The sequence below is a fragment of the Gopherus evgoodei genome, unplaced genomic scaffold, assembly GCF_007399415.2.
Source record: "Gopherus evgoodei ecotype Sinaloan lineage unplaced genomic scaffold, rGopEvg1_v1.p scaffold_39_arrow_ctg1, whole genome shotgun sequence".
Taxonomy (NCBI): Eukaryota; Metazoa; Chordata; order Testudines; family Testudinidae; genus Gopherus; species Gopherus evgoodei.
The window spans coordinates 3226978-3243970 of NW_022060060.1; the positions used below are offsets into that span (position 1 = coordinate 3226978).

Consider the following 16993-nt stretch of genomic DNA (forward strand, 5'->3'; position numbering starts at 1 on the left):
ACTGAGAGGGCCAGATCTCCAGCTCCACCGGACTCCAGATTCTGCTCTTGCTCCCCCGACCTGATTCCTGGGGAACTCCATTGGATTCTCTGGGGCTGTTTCCCCTCTTAGCCGCACGCACTGATGTAAATCAGAGTAACTCCACTGGAATCAAAGGAGCTGTGTAGATTTCTACCAGCTGAGAATCTGACCCCGACATTGTTTGGCGGAGGGGGGACATTCATGCTCATCTAGGCTCTCCTACCATGTGACACAAGCCAGGGAATTCCCCCCAGGGGTGTGAAATAGGAGTAAGCTGTGCCAGACATGCAGCTGGAGGCCTCTGAAGCCAACAGAGCTTTGGCCTTGGTTTGTGTCCCCCGATCTTCCCCTGCCCCTTCGCTGCGTCTCAGTGCACAGGGATGTATTCGTGCCCTTGTGTGGTTATGTGTGAGGGTGAAATTCACCGCTGTGCAGACAGAGGGCAGCATATGCCCTGGGCACCACTTCTCGTCACTTTTCACAGTACAGAAGAGACTCCAAAAAGGACATTGTGTCATTTTTGTCAGTACAGTAACCTCCCTACCACCACCAACAACAACAACAACTCTAAGACGATCATGGCACCGTTGTACTGGGTGCAGTGTGAGATAGATGTTGCTTTTGATAACCCAAACATAGGAAGGGTTATCAACACCATTCCTCCTCTTGTCATTGGGATGAAGGTTGCGCTGCGTCTTTCTGGGCCTCTTTGAATAATCCCATCCCTTTGAATAATCAGGGTTCAGAAGAAAGGGTCTTCAGCTGATTATAGCTCATTTACATTAACAAAACCTGCTCCCTCACTAGCCATGTAAGTGGAATAGACACAAGCCTCATCTTGCACCTCTACTATGCATCTAGGCGGAGAGGTTGGTGGTGGTTAGCTACATCAGTGGGAAGCAGGGCCACCCAGAGGATTCAGGGGGCCCGGGGTCTTCAGTGGCGGAGGTCCCCTGCCACCGAATTGCTGCCAAAGACCCGGCACTTCGGTGATGGGTCCTGGGGCGGAAGGACCCCCTGTCGTGGGTCTTCGGGGCACTTCAGCAGTGGGTCCAAGGGCGGAAGGACCCCCGGCAGCCGAATTGCCACCGAAGACCCGGAGCAGAAGAAGCTCCGGGGGCCCAGGCCCCGTGAGAGTTTTCCAGGGGCCCCAGGACAAGTGAAGGACCCCGCTTCAGGGGCCCCAAAAAACTCTTGTGGGGGCCTCTGCGGGGCCTGGGGCAAATTGCCCCACTTGCTCCCCCACCCCCCCTCTGGGTGGCCCTAGTGGGAAGCTGTATAGTGTAGACCGGAGGTTCTCAAACTTCATTGCACCACGACTCCCTTCTGACAAAAAAAATTACAATATGACACCAGGAGGAGGGACTGAAGCCTGAGCCCACCCGAGCCGAGCCGCCCCAGGCAGGGCAGAGAAAGACAAAGGCTCACTGCCCCAGGGGCCTGTAATCTCAGCCTCACTGCATCTTCAGCCCCAGACAATGGGGCTTGGACTTTGGCTTCATCCCCTTGCCCCAGGAAGTCTAAGCCAGGCCTAGCAACCTCATTAGAATGGGGTGGGGCCCACATTGGGGTCCCGACCCACAGTCTGAAAACCGCTGATGTAGACTAATCTATAGAGACCACACAGAGAGGGATGTGAGAGAGACAGGGCTAGATTGAAGGGGGCTCCAGCAGTGATCTCATCGATCCATTTGCACCGCAGTTGTAATAAGGTCCCTAGCGATTCCGCTAATCGCTATCATTTCCCGTTCTTCTCCGGGGGGCGTCTTACTTGGGAGCCAGGAAAAAGGGGCAGAAGCAGACAGTATAATTAAACTCTGTTGCTGTGTTATCCCCAGCCCAGTCAGAGCATCCCATGGGGTGCCATGGCCGTTGGGATTAATTAAAATGTCCCCAGGCTGGGCCTTCTCACCAGGCTCAGAAGTTATTCTTGGCTTGCATCAGCTGAGTTCCATGTGTCATTGCCATGAACACCGGAGCTAGAACTGCATTTTACTATTTTAATTTGCATTATCAATATTGTTATCATGGATATTATGGAAGGATCTATATGTAAGCGGGGGAATCGTCCCGCTATTGTGGGGAACTTTCCTGGCTTCTGCACTACCCCGGTGAAGTGGGCTGGCAAAAGGACCTGAGTCCTCGCTCCCACTTCCTTTACCCAGAGGCCTCCCTGCCCTTGAGGACTCCCTTCCACTCTCCTGTCTGGCAGAGTCCTCGTAACCCCAACAGGGCTGGGCCCAGGATTCCTGGTGGGCTCAACCCCCAACCCTGCTGTGGTCACCTAGGACAGGGGCTATGGTGTCCCCACTCCAGGGTATCCTCTCTGCACTGCGCACCTCCCTGACCCACTGATCACATCATACAATTTAAAGCAAATGCAAGTTAATTAACAATTAATTTTAAAAAAGAATGAGGAAAAATGGGAAAGGTTAAAGGAAACATGTCACCCTGCTCTGCGGCAGGGACCATCACAAACAGTCTCTTTGGAATGTCAGGGCAGGTCACAGTCTGTTCCTTGTAGGTCCCAGGCCTCCTTCTCAGGCCCTGGCTGTGCTGCAGGGACACTGCGGGTTTTGACACTTGCTCTGGTGGTGGCCACACGCCCTCAGGCTCTGCGTGGCAGGACTCTTCTTCCCAGCATCACTCCCGCTCTGTCAGGGTTACGATCCCCCTCCAAGTCTGGCCTACAGAGCATCTTGGCTGAGGCGTCTCCCTGTGCTGGGCCCACTTCCCAGGGTCCCCCTCGCTCTCCCCAGCTGCTCACCGCACCCAGCTCCGGACTGCTCCAGCCCCAGCTCCACGCTGCCTCAGCACGGCTGCTGCTGCTGCTGTGCCTCCAGCTCCCTGGGCTGCTTCTCTGGCCTCTCTGACTCTGGCACAGGTCTGCTCCCAACTCAGCTTGGGCCCCTGCTTTCTCCTTAGCTCAGCCCCGCTCTGTCTGATCCAGGCAGCTCCAATTCACACGGAGAAGGGGCCCCCCTGGCCTTCTGACTCACTGATTAGCATGCTCGCCCTGTCAATCAGGCTGATCTGGAGCACTGGCCTCTCCACATTGTTCCTGGGGACTGTCAGTCTCAGGTTCCTGATTTCCCATCAACCCCTCCCCCTTTTAGTGCTGGGAGCTAGCAACCAAACACCCCCACTGAATGTTAGTAAGGAGGCAACAGTCCCCTTACATATAGTCTGGAACTGAGTCTTGTACCCCTTTCTCCTACACCCAGCACAGACACATAGAGATAGGCCCTGCCTGAATGTGATACACATTTAATAGCTGATGAGGAAACTGAAGCACAATGTGATTTAGTGAGTTATTCAAGGGCAAATAGGGAGTCTCCTACAGAGCCTGTATAGGAACCCAGATCTCCTGTGTCCCAGGTCTTTGTCTTAGCCACAAGATAATGGTCAGCAAATAATTCCCATTGGCTCTTTAAATGTAACTTTTGAATTGATACAGTTCTCGGTTACAAATACTATAGGCGCCTGCTCTCCGGGCTTCTCCCTCTTTGACTGCCCAGTGCCCATGGCTTGGAGGAAATGGAGCTTTCCCATTGTCCATCAGAATCTATTGCAGTTTTTCAAATCAGTGTTCACAACTTGTGCCCTGATCTTCCATTCCAGGTTTTCTTATCTCCATCTCACCATAGTCTGGATTTGTGGCTCTTTGGAAACTGGTTCCTTGGACTAATGCAAAGAAACAATGCAGAAAATTCAGGATGAACCCAGCAGTGCAAAGGGGTGCTGCGGTGCTGGGAGTAGTGCAGGTAACTCAGTAGGGGGCGCTCTTCCCTCAGCGTCAGGGATGTTTCTAATGCCAGGTGTTGGGCTTGCATGTGCTGTTCTGCAGGGAGACATTATCTCCCCAGGTTCCTTTTGCTTTTTTTATTTATTATATTTTCATTTCAAGGTACACAGTTAAAACTCATGTCCGAGGAGTCAGTGATAATTCTGAACAATACGTTATTGTTTCTGTCAGATGGGAGGCCTGGAAGCCCAGCTGCAAGGGTGCTGCACCAACACACAGCGAGAGACAGCACCTGCCCCAAAGAGGTTACAACAGAAATGGGGGGGGGGGGCAAAAGGAATAATTTTTACCACAGTGTCTCAGGTGGGGAACTCAGTCCCAAAGAGATGTCGTCATTCACATAACTTCCTACCTAGTCCTCATAAACCCTGTCATAAATGTATTTGCTTCCTGCCTCGCCCCTACCCTGGGTAACTTTGACTGCATGCGTCACCTGAATCCTAGTGTAACCCAACTGCCCAACCTCAATCCAAGCAGAATTCCTTTGACCTTTTCCCTAACGCTAACCCTAAGATAACACCGGTGTGCTCCTCCCTTGCCCTGGGAAAAATCCACCAACTTCCATCCTAAACCTAAGCCTAAGCCTTGAATACCTCCACAGACCTATTTCACAGTCAGGATCTGGATCACTTTGTATGGGACCGCAAGTAAACAATGTTCACTTTAATGCAGTTAAGCATAAGCTTGTACATCTAGGAACAAAGATCAGAGGCTGTGCTTATAGGACGGGGGCCTCTCTCCTGGGGAGAAGTGACTCTGAAAAAGATTTGGGGGTGTCAGGGTTCCCTCCCCACTCTGAACTCTAGGGTACAGATGTGGGGACCCACTTGAAAGACTCCCTAAGCTTATCTCTACCAGCTTAGGTTAAAAACTCCCCCAAGGCACAAATTCTTCCTTGTCCTTGGAACAATATCACTGCCACCACCTAGTGAGTCAGACAAAGATTCAGGAAAAGGACCTCTTGGAGTTCCTGTTCCCCAAATCACCCCAAGCTCCTTCACCCCCTTTCCTGGGGAGGCTTGAGAATAATCTACCAACCAAGTAGGTTAACAAAGTGGGCACAGACCAGCCCTTGGGTTTTTAGGACACTAAAAACCAATCAGGTTCTTAAAAGCAGAACTTTATCATAAAGAAAAAGTAAAAGAAGCACTTCTGTACAATCAGAGTGGAAGGTAATTTTACAGGGTAATCAGATTCAAAATACAGAGGATTCCCCTCTAGGCAAAACTTTAAAGTTACAAAAAAAAACCAGGAATACCTCCCTCTTAACCTAGGGAAAATTCACAAGCTAAAACAAAAGATAATCTAATGCATTTCCTTCCTATTACTTACAATTCGTAATCTTAGATGCTTAATTCAGATATGGCTTTAGGATGGGGTTCTCAAACTGGGGGTCGGGACCCTTCAGGGGGTCGCAAGGTTATTACATGGTAGGGTCACGAGCTGTCAGCCTCCACCCTAAACCTTGCTTTGCATCCAGCATTTGTAATGGTGTTAAATATATAAAGAAGAGTTTTTAATTTTTAAGGGGGGGGGTTGAACTCAGAGGTTTGCTATGTGAAAGGGGTCACCAATACAAAAGTTTGAGAACCATCGCTTTAGGACATGTATTTTCCCTGCCCTGGTTCCTCGCTGACCCAGAAAGAACACCCAAAGAGAACAAAACAAAAACCTTCCCCCACAGATTTGAAAGTATCTTCTACCCCTTATTGGTCCTTTTGGTCAGGTGCCAGCCAGGTTATCTGAGCTTCTTAACCCTTCACAGGTATAGGAGAGATTTTATGCTATCCTTAGCTGTATGTTTATGACAAGGGTCATGGTGGAAAATGAGCTGAATGTGAGCTCCCAGTGTGATGCTGTGGCCAGAATTACTAATGTGACCCCAGAGTGTATAACTGAGGAATCTCGACTATGAGCATAGAGGTAATTTTACCTCTCTGTTGGCACTGGTGCGACCAATGGTGGAATATTGTGTCCAGTTCTGGTGTTCACAATTCCAGACGGGTACTGATAAATTGGAGAGAAATCAAAGAGCCATGAGGATAATTGAAGGAGTAGAAAACCTTTCTTATAATGATGGACGTAAAGAGTTTGAGCTATGTAGATCTGTATAATAAGGCTGAGATTTTCAAAGTCCTCTACAAAATTTGGATCTCCAATTCCTATTAGTTGTGTGTGCTTGTCCCTCGGGCAGCTTTGAAAATGCAACTTTACAGCATGTCAAAGACAGCTCAGTATTTTTAGGAGCATTTCTGTGACTTGTAGAGATCCACATAGATATATGGGGGCTGTTTGGGGATGGGTAGGGACAGAGAAGCTCACAAGAGCCACAGAGCCACCATGCAGATGTATTTCTCGATGTATTTCCAAGCAGACCCACATACTATACCTGCAGCTGCTGCACATCAATGTGGAGGCATTTGATCCCCTCTCAGTTTTCTCAGAGCCGCTTTCACCTCCTTGTTCCTCAGCGTGTAGATGGCCGGGTTCAGCATGGGCGTAACCAAGTTGCCAAAAATCTGCACAGGGGTCACCAGCATTTTGCTTAGCTGGGGCTGCGTGTAGATCAGGGCTCAGGGCCCGAAGAACAGCGTCACCACCGCCAGATGTGAGGTGCAAGTGGACGCTGCTTTGCTCCGCCCTTCAGCTGAGTTCATCTTCAGGACAGAGTAGATGATCCTGATGTAGGAGGCGAGGACGAGGGGGAAGCAGGTCATGGACACCTTGCCATTGTTGCTGAAGGTCACGGTCTCGATTACGTACGTGTCTGCACAGGCCAGCTTGACCACTGGGAAGATGTCGCAGAAGAAATACTCCACCATGTTGGACCCGTAGTAGGGCAGCATGAAGGTCAGGCTGGTGAGGATGGTATAATGGAGGGAGCTGGCAATCCAGGTGCCGGTGGCCAGGAGGGCGCACACCCTCCGGTTCATGATGAGCAGGTAGTGCAGCAGGTGGCAGATGTCCATGTACCAGTCGTAGGCCATAACTATATAGAGCAGGCACTCGGTGCTGCCCAGGAAGTGCCAGAAAAAGACCTGGGACATGCACCTGCCCGGCGAGATTGTTCTACTCTGAGCCCAGATGTTGGCCAGCAACTTAGGGGTGCTGACGGAAGAGTATCCAAGGTCCACAACAGAGAGATTGCAGAGGAAGAAGTACATGAGGGTGTGCAGGTGGGCGTCAGTGAGGATGGCTGAGAAGATGAGCAGGTTGCCCAGCAGGGTGCAGAGGTAGAAGGCTAAGAAGGTGATGAAGAGGATGGTCTGGAGGCCGTTGGTGTTGGGGATCCCTAAGAGGATGAAATGAGTCACCACAGTGTGGTTGACCTGCCCCACGAGGGACTGATTCCTGGGGCAGGAGAGAGAAATAATGCCAGTGAGTTACTGAAACAAACAGACCTGTCATCCTACAGCTGCAATGGTCACCCTTCCTTCCACTGCCCCCATGACTCACTCTCACTAGGAGTGATGCATATTTCTACCACTGTAATGCCAGTTTGGGTCAGGGTCTCAGTGTGCTGGCGCTGAACATCGAGAGAGAAAATGTCTCCCTTGAAGATCCTACAGTCCACAGACGAACAAAGGGAATGTTTATTCTATTCTGTTCTAGTCCAGTTTCTTCTCTTCTCTCCTGTCCTATACCAGTGCCTTCAACTCTATTCTATCTAGGCCCTTGCTCCACCCTTATCATCACAGTACCATGGAGCCTTCTGTTTGTGGCTAAAATTTCTCATACGGTTTCTTCTTTCTCTCTCTCACACTATCTGCAGAGCAGCGCTTTTTTTTGGAAGCGTTTCGCTGTTATAAATGCTAGTGCTCCTACTGTTTCTGTTAAGGAAGAGGAGGAGGAAATTACAAGCCAATGAATAATTGGAAGAATTGCCCCAGGTTTGTTAATGATGTGAATTGTTCAAGGCTTTTTCCTGGAGTTAGAGAGAGCAGGAAAAGGAAAGAAGGAGAAGAGGAATAGTTACTGCCAGAGGTGCTGGAACTAGAGGTGCTGGGGGCTGCTGCAACCACTAGCTTGCAGTGGCTTCCACTTCACGCCCACTGTACAAATTGTTCCAGCGCCCCTGGCTGCAGCTTGTCTCTGCTCAGCTGTGATCAGCAGGCTGGGCTCTGTGGATAACCTGCCAGAGGGATTTTTAAGGTGATATTTGAAGGACAATAACGAAGTGTCTGTTTATGTTTTGCCAGGGAGTTTTCCCTGTGCAGGAGAGGCTGGGCTGAAGGGGAGACTCTGGCAGGTTGGGGCTGTAACACACGGGGAGAGGGAGATAAAGGATAGCTACACAACAGACAGACAGACTGGCAGGCGGGCACACAGAGAAGGACGGACAGACGGACAGCTGGATCGATTTCTCTCTACAGGAAATATCAGGATGACATCTTCCTCGGAGTGAGACAGAGTCTGGCAGATTCAGAGAGAGGCAGAGACTGAGGGACAGAGTGAGAAGAACTTTGGCCTGGTCTACACTAAGCGTTTAAATCTAATTTAGCAGCGTTAAACCGATTTAACCCTGCACCCGTCCACACAACAAAGCCCTTTATATCGATATAAAGGGCTCTTTATATCGGTTTCTGTACTCCTCCCCGATGAGAGGAGTAACGCTGAAATCGGTATTGCCATGTCGGATTAGGGTTAGTGTGGCCGCAATTCGACGGTATTGGCCTCCAGGTGGTATCCCACAGTGCACCATTGTAACCGCTCTGGAAAGCAATCTGAACTCGGATGCAGTGGCCAGGTAGACAGGAAAAGCCCCGTGAACTTTTGAATTTCATTTCCTGTTTGCCCAGCATGGAGCTCTGATCAGCAAGGGTGGCGATGCAATCCCAAGTCCAAACAAAGCTCCAGCATGGACCGTACGGGAGATACTGGACCTCATTGCTATATGGGGAGACAAATCTGTTCTATCAGAGCTCTGTTACAGAAGATGAAATGACAAAGCATTTGAAAAAATCTCCAGGCTATGATACAGAGTCCACAGCACAGTGCTGTGTGACAAGCGTAACAGAAAGCCGAAGAATCAAATGGACGCTCATGGAGGGAGGGAGGGGGGACTGAGGACTCCAGCTATCCCACAGTTCCTGCTGTCTCTCAAAAGTATTTGCATTCTTGGCTGAGCTCCCAATGCCTGAAGGTTCGAAAACAATGTCGCCAGTAATTCAGGGAATATGTCGTTAATTTACTCCCCCCTCCCTCCCTCCCTCAAAGAAAAGGGGGAAAAAATGTTTCTCGCCACTTTTCAATGTCACTGTATGTCTAGCGGATGCTGCTTTTAGACTGGGTGCTGCAGCCAGGGCCAGCTCCAGGCCACAGTGCGCCAAGCGCGTGCTTGGGGTGGTATGCCGTGGGGGGCACTCTGCCAGTTGCCAGGAGAGCAGCAGGCCACTCTGGCGGACCTCCTGCAGGCGTGACTGCGGAGGGTCCGATGGTCCTGTGGCTCCGGTGCAGCATCTGCAGGCACGCCTGCGGCAGGTCCACTAGAGCCCTGGGGCCACCAGACCCCCCCCCCAGGGAAGCCTGCGGGAGGTCCACAGGAGCCATGGGACCGGTGAGCGGCAGAGCGCCCCCCGCCGCATGCTGCCATGTTTGGGGTGGCAAAATTGTTAGAGCTGGCCCTGGCTGCAGCGCTAAACAGCAGCATCCTCTTCCCTCCCTTCCCTGGTGGTAGATGGTACAGTACAAAATGACTGATAGCCATCCTCGTCGTCATCCCATGAGTGCTTCTGGCTGACCTCGGTGAGGTCAGCCAGGGGCGCCTGGGTAAAAATGGGAATGACTCCCTGTTATTCCTGGCAGATGGTACAAAATGCTGGGTAACCATCCTCATCATAGCAGCTGGAGCCTGAGTTTCATGAGCCTTCCCCCCCCTGCTTTTGTGTTTAAAAAAAGATTCTGTGCTCCCTGGACTATCATAGCAGCTGGAGGCTGCCTCCCCCTCACTTTATCTCACTAAAAAGTCAGTGTTTCTTATTCCAGCATTCTTTATTACTTCATCACACAAATGAGGGGACACTGCCATGGTAGCCCAGGAAGGGTGCTGGAGGAGGGAAGCAACGGGTGGGGTTGTTGCAGGGGCCCCCCCTAGAGTGGCATGCAGCTCATCATTTCTGCAGGATCTCTGGGGCTCTGACCCAGAGCAGCTGTGCTCTCTGGCTCTCTAGTAGACTTGCCCCATATTCTAGGCAGGAATGACTCTATTTTTAGACAAAACATAAAGCAGGGAATGACCCAGGGAATCATTCCCATTTTTGTCCATGTGCCCCTTGCCAACCTGAGTGAGGCCAGCCAGGAGCACCCATGACAGCAGCAAACAGTACAAAATGCTTGATAACCGTCATCACCAATTCCCAACTGCAAACAGTACAAAATGATTGAAAATGGTCATCTCATCACCAAATTACAATGGCAGACAGTGCAATAGGGATGGTAACCATCTGTGCTACCTTGCAAAGGCAAATGAATGCTGCTGTGTAGCACTGCAGTACCACCTCTGTCAGCAGCATCCAGTACACATACGGTGACAGTGACAAAAGGCAAAACGGGTTCCATGGTTGCCATGCTATGGCGTCTGCCAGGGCTATCCAGGGAAAAAGGGCGCGAAATGATTGTCTGCCGTTGCTTTCATAGAGGAAGGATTGAGTGACAAAATTTACCCAGAATCACCCGCGACACTGTTTTTACACCATCATGCATTGGGATCTCAATCCAGAATTCCAATGGGAGGGGGAGACTGCGGGAACTACGGGATAGCTACCCACAGTGCAACGCTCCAGAAATCGACGCTAGCCTCGGTACATGGACGCATACCGCCCAATTATTGTGCTTTGTGTGGCCGCATGCACTCAACTTTATACAATCTGTTTTACAAAACTGTGTTTATGTAAAATCGAAATAATCCTGTAGTGTAGATGTGATGAACTAGGAATGTTCTTAATGTTTGCTCTGAATCCTGTGTTGGTGCCTCAGTGTCCCCATGGCAGTTCTTAAGTATCTGGCAGAGCAAAGGGCCAGTGCACCTAAATGCCTGACCCTCTGTCTCCTAGCAACTGATGGCCTGGGCCCCTCCTCTGCAAAGGTGCCAGCTGAAGGTGTTGGAGACAAAGAGATCAGGTGACCTCATCTCCCAGGAAAGGAGCTGAGCAGAGAGGAGGGGCTGGGGGGGGTTGTTAGTCGGGAGCTGGCTGGGGACGAGGAGTGAAGTGCAGATGTGGGGGGTCTGGCTCACTGCCTCCCAGAATGGACCCGGCCAAGGGGTCCGGTTCGCTGTATCTACAAGCTGTTTTAGACCCTGTTCCTGTCATAGAATAAACCTCTGTTTTACTGGCTGGCTGAGAGTCATGTCTGACTGCGAAGTGGGGGTGCAGGACCCTGTGGCTTCCCCAGACCCCACTGAGGCGGGCTCGCTATGGGAAGCGCATGGAGGGGCAGAGGATGCTGAGTACTCCAAGGAGAGACCCAGGAGGTGAAGACATGAGAGCTTCTTGCCCTGAACAAGTCTGCTCCAAGGGAGAGGAGGCTCCCCAAAGTCCTGACTGGCTTGGTGGGGAGCAGTTCCAGAGCATCGCCCGGTGACTCCGTGACAGTAGACATACCCTTTACCAAAATAGAGGTCTTACACTGGATGCATTGGGAGGGGCCGCTCCAGCTGTCTAGAATTCTTCCTTTCTGTCCACGGCCCTGATGACTCTGTAGCACCATCCAGCTTTCTTATCCCAAGCGGCCCATCGCCCAGGAGAGGTGCACAGCCTGGGCTCTTGGTATCCAGCCCGGAGACCTAATCCGCTCCGAAGCTAGCGAGGGCTGCCACAGCATATCGCCCCACTCTGCGGCGGAGCCCCACAGCTTTCTCACAGCTTCCAGCCTCCTTACGGCTCTCCCTGGTCTTTAAATCCCCTTCGGGCCCATCGGGGCCAGGGCCCTGAATCCCTGCCAGGCTCCCAGGCTGAGACCTCGGCAGAGTCGCCAATTAACAGAGATTCTGCATCATTTTTGATAACGCTAATAGACCCCCGGGACCAGGTCCTCTACTGGCATCAATAAGTGTAGCGCCACTGAATTGAGAGGGCCAGATCTCCAGCTCCACCGGGGTCCAGATTCTGCTCCCACTCCCCCTGATCTGACTCCTGGGGAACTCCATTGGATTCCCTGGGGCTGTTTCCCTTCTCAGCCACACGCCCTGGTGTAAATCAGAGTAACTCCACTGGAATCAAAGGAGCTGTGTAGATTTCTATCAGCTGAGAATCTGACCCCGACATTGTTTGGCGGAGGGGGGACGTTCATGCTTGTCTAGGCTCTCCTGCCATGTGACACAAGCCAGAGAATTCCCCCCAGGGGTGTGAAATAGGAGTAAGCTGTGCCAGACGTGCAGCTGGAGGCCTCTGAAGCCAACAGAGCTTTGGCCTTGGTTTGTGTCCCCCGTTCTTCCCCTGCCCCTTCGCTGTGTCTCAGTGCACAGGGATGTATTTGTGCCCTTGTGTGGTTATGTGTGAGGGTGAAATTCACCGCTGTGCAGACAGAGGGCAGCATATGCCCTGGGCACCACTTCTCATCACTTTTGGCAGCACAGTAACCTTCCCCCGCGCCCACCAGCAGCACCACCGAGAAGATCCTGGCACTGTTGTTCTGGGTGCAGCTCAGACACCTGGCCTTCATAGTTCACTCTCTAACTAACCCAGCCATAGGAAGGGTTATCAACCCCAGCCCTCCTCTTGTCATCGGGATGAACGTCGTGCTGCGTCTTTCTGGGCCTCGCAAGTGTCCTCTTGCCCATCCCTTTGCACAATAGGGGGTCAGGAGAAAGGGCATTTAGAGGATTGCAGCTGATTTAACTGAAAGAAAGCTTCTCCTTCACTAGCCTGGTAAGCAGAATAGACACAAGCCTCATCTTGGACTTCTACTGTGCGTCTACACTAAGGGATTGGTGGTGGTTAGCGACATCGCTGGGAAGCTCTATAGTGTAGACAAATCCATTGACACCACACAGAGAAGGATGTGAGAGAGACGGCTAGATTGGGGGGGCCTCCAGCAGTGATCTCATCGGTCCATTTGCTGGTGTCCCAGCACCACAGTTGTAATAAGGCCACTTGCGATTCCGCTAATCGCTATAATTTCCCACTCTTCTCTGCGGGACATCTTACTTGAGAGCCAGGACAAAGGGGCAGAAGCAGACGGTATAATCAGTCTCTGTAGCTGTGTTATCCCCAGCCGAGTCAGAGCATCCCACGGGGTGCCATGGCCGTTGGGATTAATTAAAATGTTGACATTTCTAATGAGTCCCCAGTCTGGGCCTTCTCAGTGCGCTGGTACCAGGCTCAGAAGTTATTCTTGGTTTCCAGCAGCTGAGTTCCGTGTGTCATTGTCACGGACACGAGAGCTGGAACTGCATTTGACTCTTTTAATTTGTATTATCCCTATTGTTATCATGGGGATTATGGTGGGACATGCAGTCTGTGACTGAGACATGGGCCCCTTTGTTCGGCACCCAGCACACATAGACAGGGGATGCTCTAGGAATTTTGCTGCCCCAAGGCAGGCAGGCTGCCTTCCACGGCTTGCCTGCAAAGGGCAGCCTGCCTTCTGCCCTTGCAGAGCCGACAGAGCGCCCCTCACGGCTTGCCACCCCAAGCACACGCTTGGTGTGCTGGGGCCTGGAGCCACCCCTGCAGATAGAGGGGCACAGTCCCAGCCTGAATGTGACACACATTGAATAGCTGAAAGTGACAAAGGATTTAATTGTCCATGTATATAACAGATGTGGAAACCAAGGCACAAAGTGATTTAGTGAGATACTCAAGGTCAAATAGGGAGTTTTCTACAGAGTCTAAACATGAACCCAGATGTCCTGTGTTCTTGTTTTGTGCTTTGCTTAACCGCAAAGTAAAGATTGGCAAATAATTTCCAAGGGCTCTTTAAATGTAACTGTTTTGAACTGATACAGTTCTCAGTTTCAAAATACTACAGCCTCCACTCCCTGCTTCTCCCTTTACAGCCACCCAGTACCCCAGCTTGGAGGTCAGTGGAGGTTTCCCATTGTCCATCAGAATCTATTGCAGTTTTTCAAATCAATGTTCACAACTTGTGCCCTGATCTTCCATTCCAGGGTTTCTTATCTCTGTCTCACCATAGTCTGGATTTGTGACTTTTTGGAAATTGATTCCCTGGACCAGTGCAAAGAAACAACTGAGACAATTCAGGATGAACCCAGCAATGCAAAGGGGTGCTGCAGTGCTGTGAGTGGTGCAGGTAACTCAGTAGGGGGCGCTCTTCCCTCGGTGTCAGGGACGTTTCTAATGCCAGGTGTTGGGCTTGCATGCACTGTTCTGCAGGGAAATGTTATCTCCCTAGGTTCCTTTCCTAATTTTATTTTATTATTTTTTCATGTCAAGGCCACAAGGTTAAAACCCACGTCCGAGGAGTCAGTGATAATTCTGAACAATACGTTATTGTTTCTGTCGGATGGGAGGCCTGGAGGCCCAGGTGCAAGGGTGCTGCACCGACACACAGCGAGAGACAGCACCTGCCCCAAAGAGGTTACAACAGAAACGGGGGGGCGAAAGGAGTAATTTTTTCCACAGTGTCTCAGGTGGGGAACTCATCCCCAAAGACGTGTCATCATTCACCTCACTTCCTGCCTATCCCTCCTAAGCCCTGGCATAAATGTATTCGCTTCCTGCCTCACCTAAACACTGGGTAACTTCACTGACTTCATGCATCACCTGAACCCTAACATCACCCAACTGCCCAGCCTCAATCCCAGCATCATTCCTTTGGCCTAATGCTAAACCTAGCCCAGGGGTCCGCAACCTTTCAGAACTGGGGTGCCAAGTCTTCATTTATTCACTATAATTTAAGGTTTCGTGTGCCGGTAATACATTTTAAAGTTTTTAGAAGGTCTCTCTCTTTAAGTCTATATTATATAACTAAACTATTATTGTATGTAAAGCAAATAATAGTGCAGCGGGCTGAGCGGGGCCGGCGGCCGGAACCCCAGGCCAGCAGGGGGCTGAGCTTGGGCCGGCGGCCAGAGCCCAGGCTGGTGGCAGGGGGCTGAGCGAGGCCCGCGGCCAGAGCCCCAGGCCAGCAGCGGGGTGAGCGAGGCTGGCGGCCAGAGCCCAGGCTGGTGACAGGGGGCTGAGCGAGGCTGGTGGCCAGAGCCCCAGGCCGACAGCGGGGTGAGCGAGGCTGGCGGCCAGAGCCCAGGCTGGTGGCAGGGGGCTGAGCAGGGCCGGCGGCCAGAGCCCCAGGCTGGCAGGGGGCTGAGCTTGGGCTGGCGGCCGGAACCCCAGGCCGTCAGGGGTCTGACCTTGGGCTGGTGGCCAGAGCTCCAGGCCGGCAGTGGGGAGAGCGGGGCCGGCGGCCAGAGCCCCAGGCTGGTGGCAGGGGGCTGAGCAGGGCCGGCGGCCAGAGCCCAGGCTGGTGGCAGGGGGCTGAGCAGGGCCGGCGGCCAGAGCCCCAGGCCGGCAGTGGGGTGAGCGGGGCTGGCGGCCAGAGCCCAGGCTGGTGGCAGTGGGGAGAGCGGGGCCGGCGGCCAGAGCCCCAGGCCAGCAGTGGGGTGAGCAGGGCCAGCGGCCAGAGCCCAGGCTGGTGGCCAGAGCCCCAGGCCGACAGCGGGGTGAGTGAGGCTGGCGGCCAGAGCTGAGGCTAGTGGCAGGGGGCTGAGCGTGGGCCGGCGGCCAGAGTCCCAGGCCGGCAGCAGAGTGCCACTAAAAATCAGCTCATGTGCCGCCTTTTGCACATGTGCTGCAGGTTGCCAACCCCTGCCCTAGGCTAACACCAATGACCTCCTCCCTCACCTTGGGAAAACTCCATTGACCTCACTCCGAACCCCAACCCTGGAACAGCTCCTCCAACCTCCTCCCCCATCGGGATCAGGATCGCTGGGTAAGGGGGTACAAGTAAACAGTCTACATTTGGATTCAGGTGAATGTACGCGCACAAATCTAGGAACAAAGAACCAAGGCTGCGCTTATAGGATGGGATTCTCTCTTGGTGAACCATGACTCTGAAAATGATTTGGGGGTCGTGAAGGAGAATCAGCTGAGTGTGATCTCACAGTTTAGTACTGGTGTGACCACTGGTGGTACACTGTGTCCAGTTCTGGTGTTCACAATTCCAGAAGGGGGCTAATAAATTGGAGAGGATCCAGAGATGAGCCATGAGAATAACTGAAGGATTAGCCCTAGCAGTGATGTAAGTATGGTGATTTTAAAGGCATTCCACCAGCAGAGAACATGGAGTGAGACTTCTAAATGCAAAAACATGTATTGGGTTTCCAACTCTCACTCTTTCCATGCGAGTTGAGTACCTACAAGCCCTTCGTGCCTTTTAAAATATCCCCATTTCTTCCAATAATTTCATTCCCACAAGGTTAAGGGGGAAGACATTACATTTCAGCCGGCGATTTTTGCTGGGCTGCCGTTGGCCACCTTTCGTTTTCCTGAATGCTGCCTTGACTTCTCTATTCCTCAGTGTATAGACCACCGGGTTCAGCACCGGGCTGACCACATCGCAAAAGATCTGAATGGGGGTAGCCAGTACATTGCTTAGGGAAGGCTGGGTGTCGAGGAGGGCGTAGGCTAAGAAGGTGACAAAGAGGATGGTCTCAAGACCTTTGGTGTTGGGAATCCCTAAGAGGATGAATTCTAACACCACAGTGCAGTTCTCCATTTCCATGTGAGATGGAGTTATTCCTGGAGACACCAAGATTATGCAACCAGATTAGCAATCTCAAGAAATCAATGTTTATCCCTTTGCACCCCACAAGCCTTAATTGCAAATTGCTTTCTTACCAGCCTAAATGTGATGAAAGTGAATGGAGAGTCAGGACTCTTATATTTGGTTGATTTTGTACAATTCTACTTGATCCTATTCAACTATCCTCTATTATTCAGTTCTTATAGTTTATCCACCATTGCGGCATCAGTGAGCCACAGAAAAATTAATAAAAGCAAAGCAAATTACCATGAATTGGAACAGGGGTCATCAACCTTTGGCACGCGGCTCAGCAAGGTAAGCACCCTGGTAGGCTTGGCTGGGCAGGTTCGGCCTATCGCGCTCCCACTGGCCCCAGTTCTCCACTCCTGGCCAATGGGGGCTACGGGAAGTGGCACAGGATGAAGGATGTGCTGGCCATGGCTTCCCGCGGCCCCCATTGGCCAG

The 16993-nt window shown here is 51.8% G+C and overlaps 1 pseudogene; it reads right to left on the minus strand.

The window, feature by feature from the left end:
• Positions 1-6231: 6231 nt before the first annotated feature.
• Positions 6232-7158, minus strand: LOC115642303 (annotated as a pseudogene).
• Between the last annotated feature and the right edge of the window lie 9835 nt (positions 7159-16993).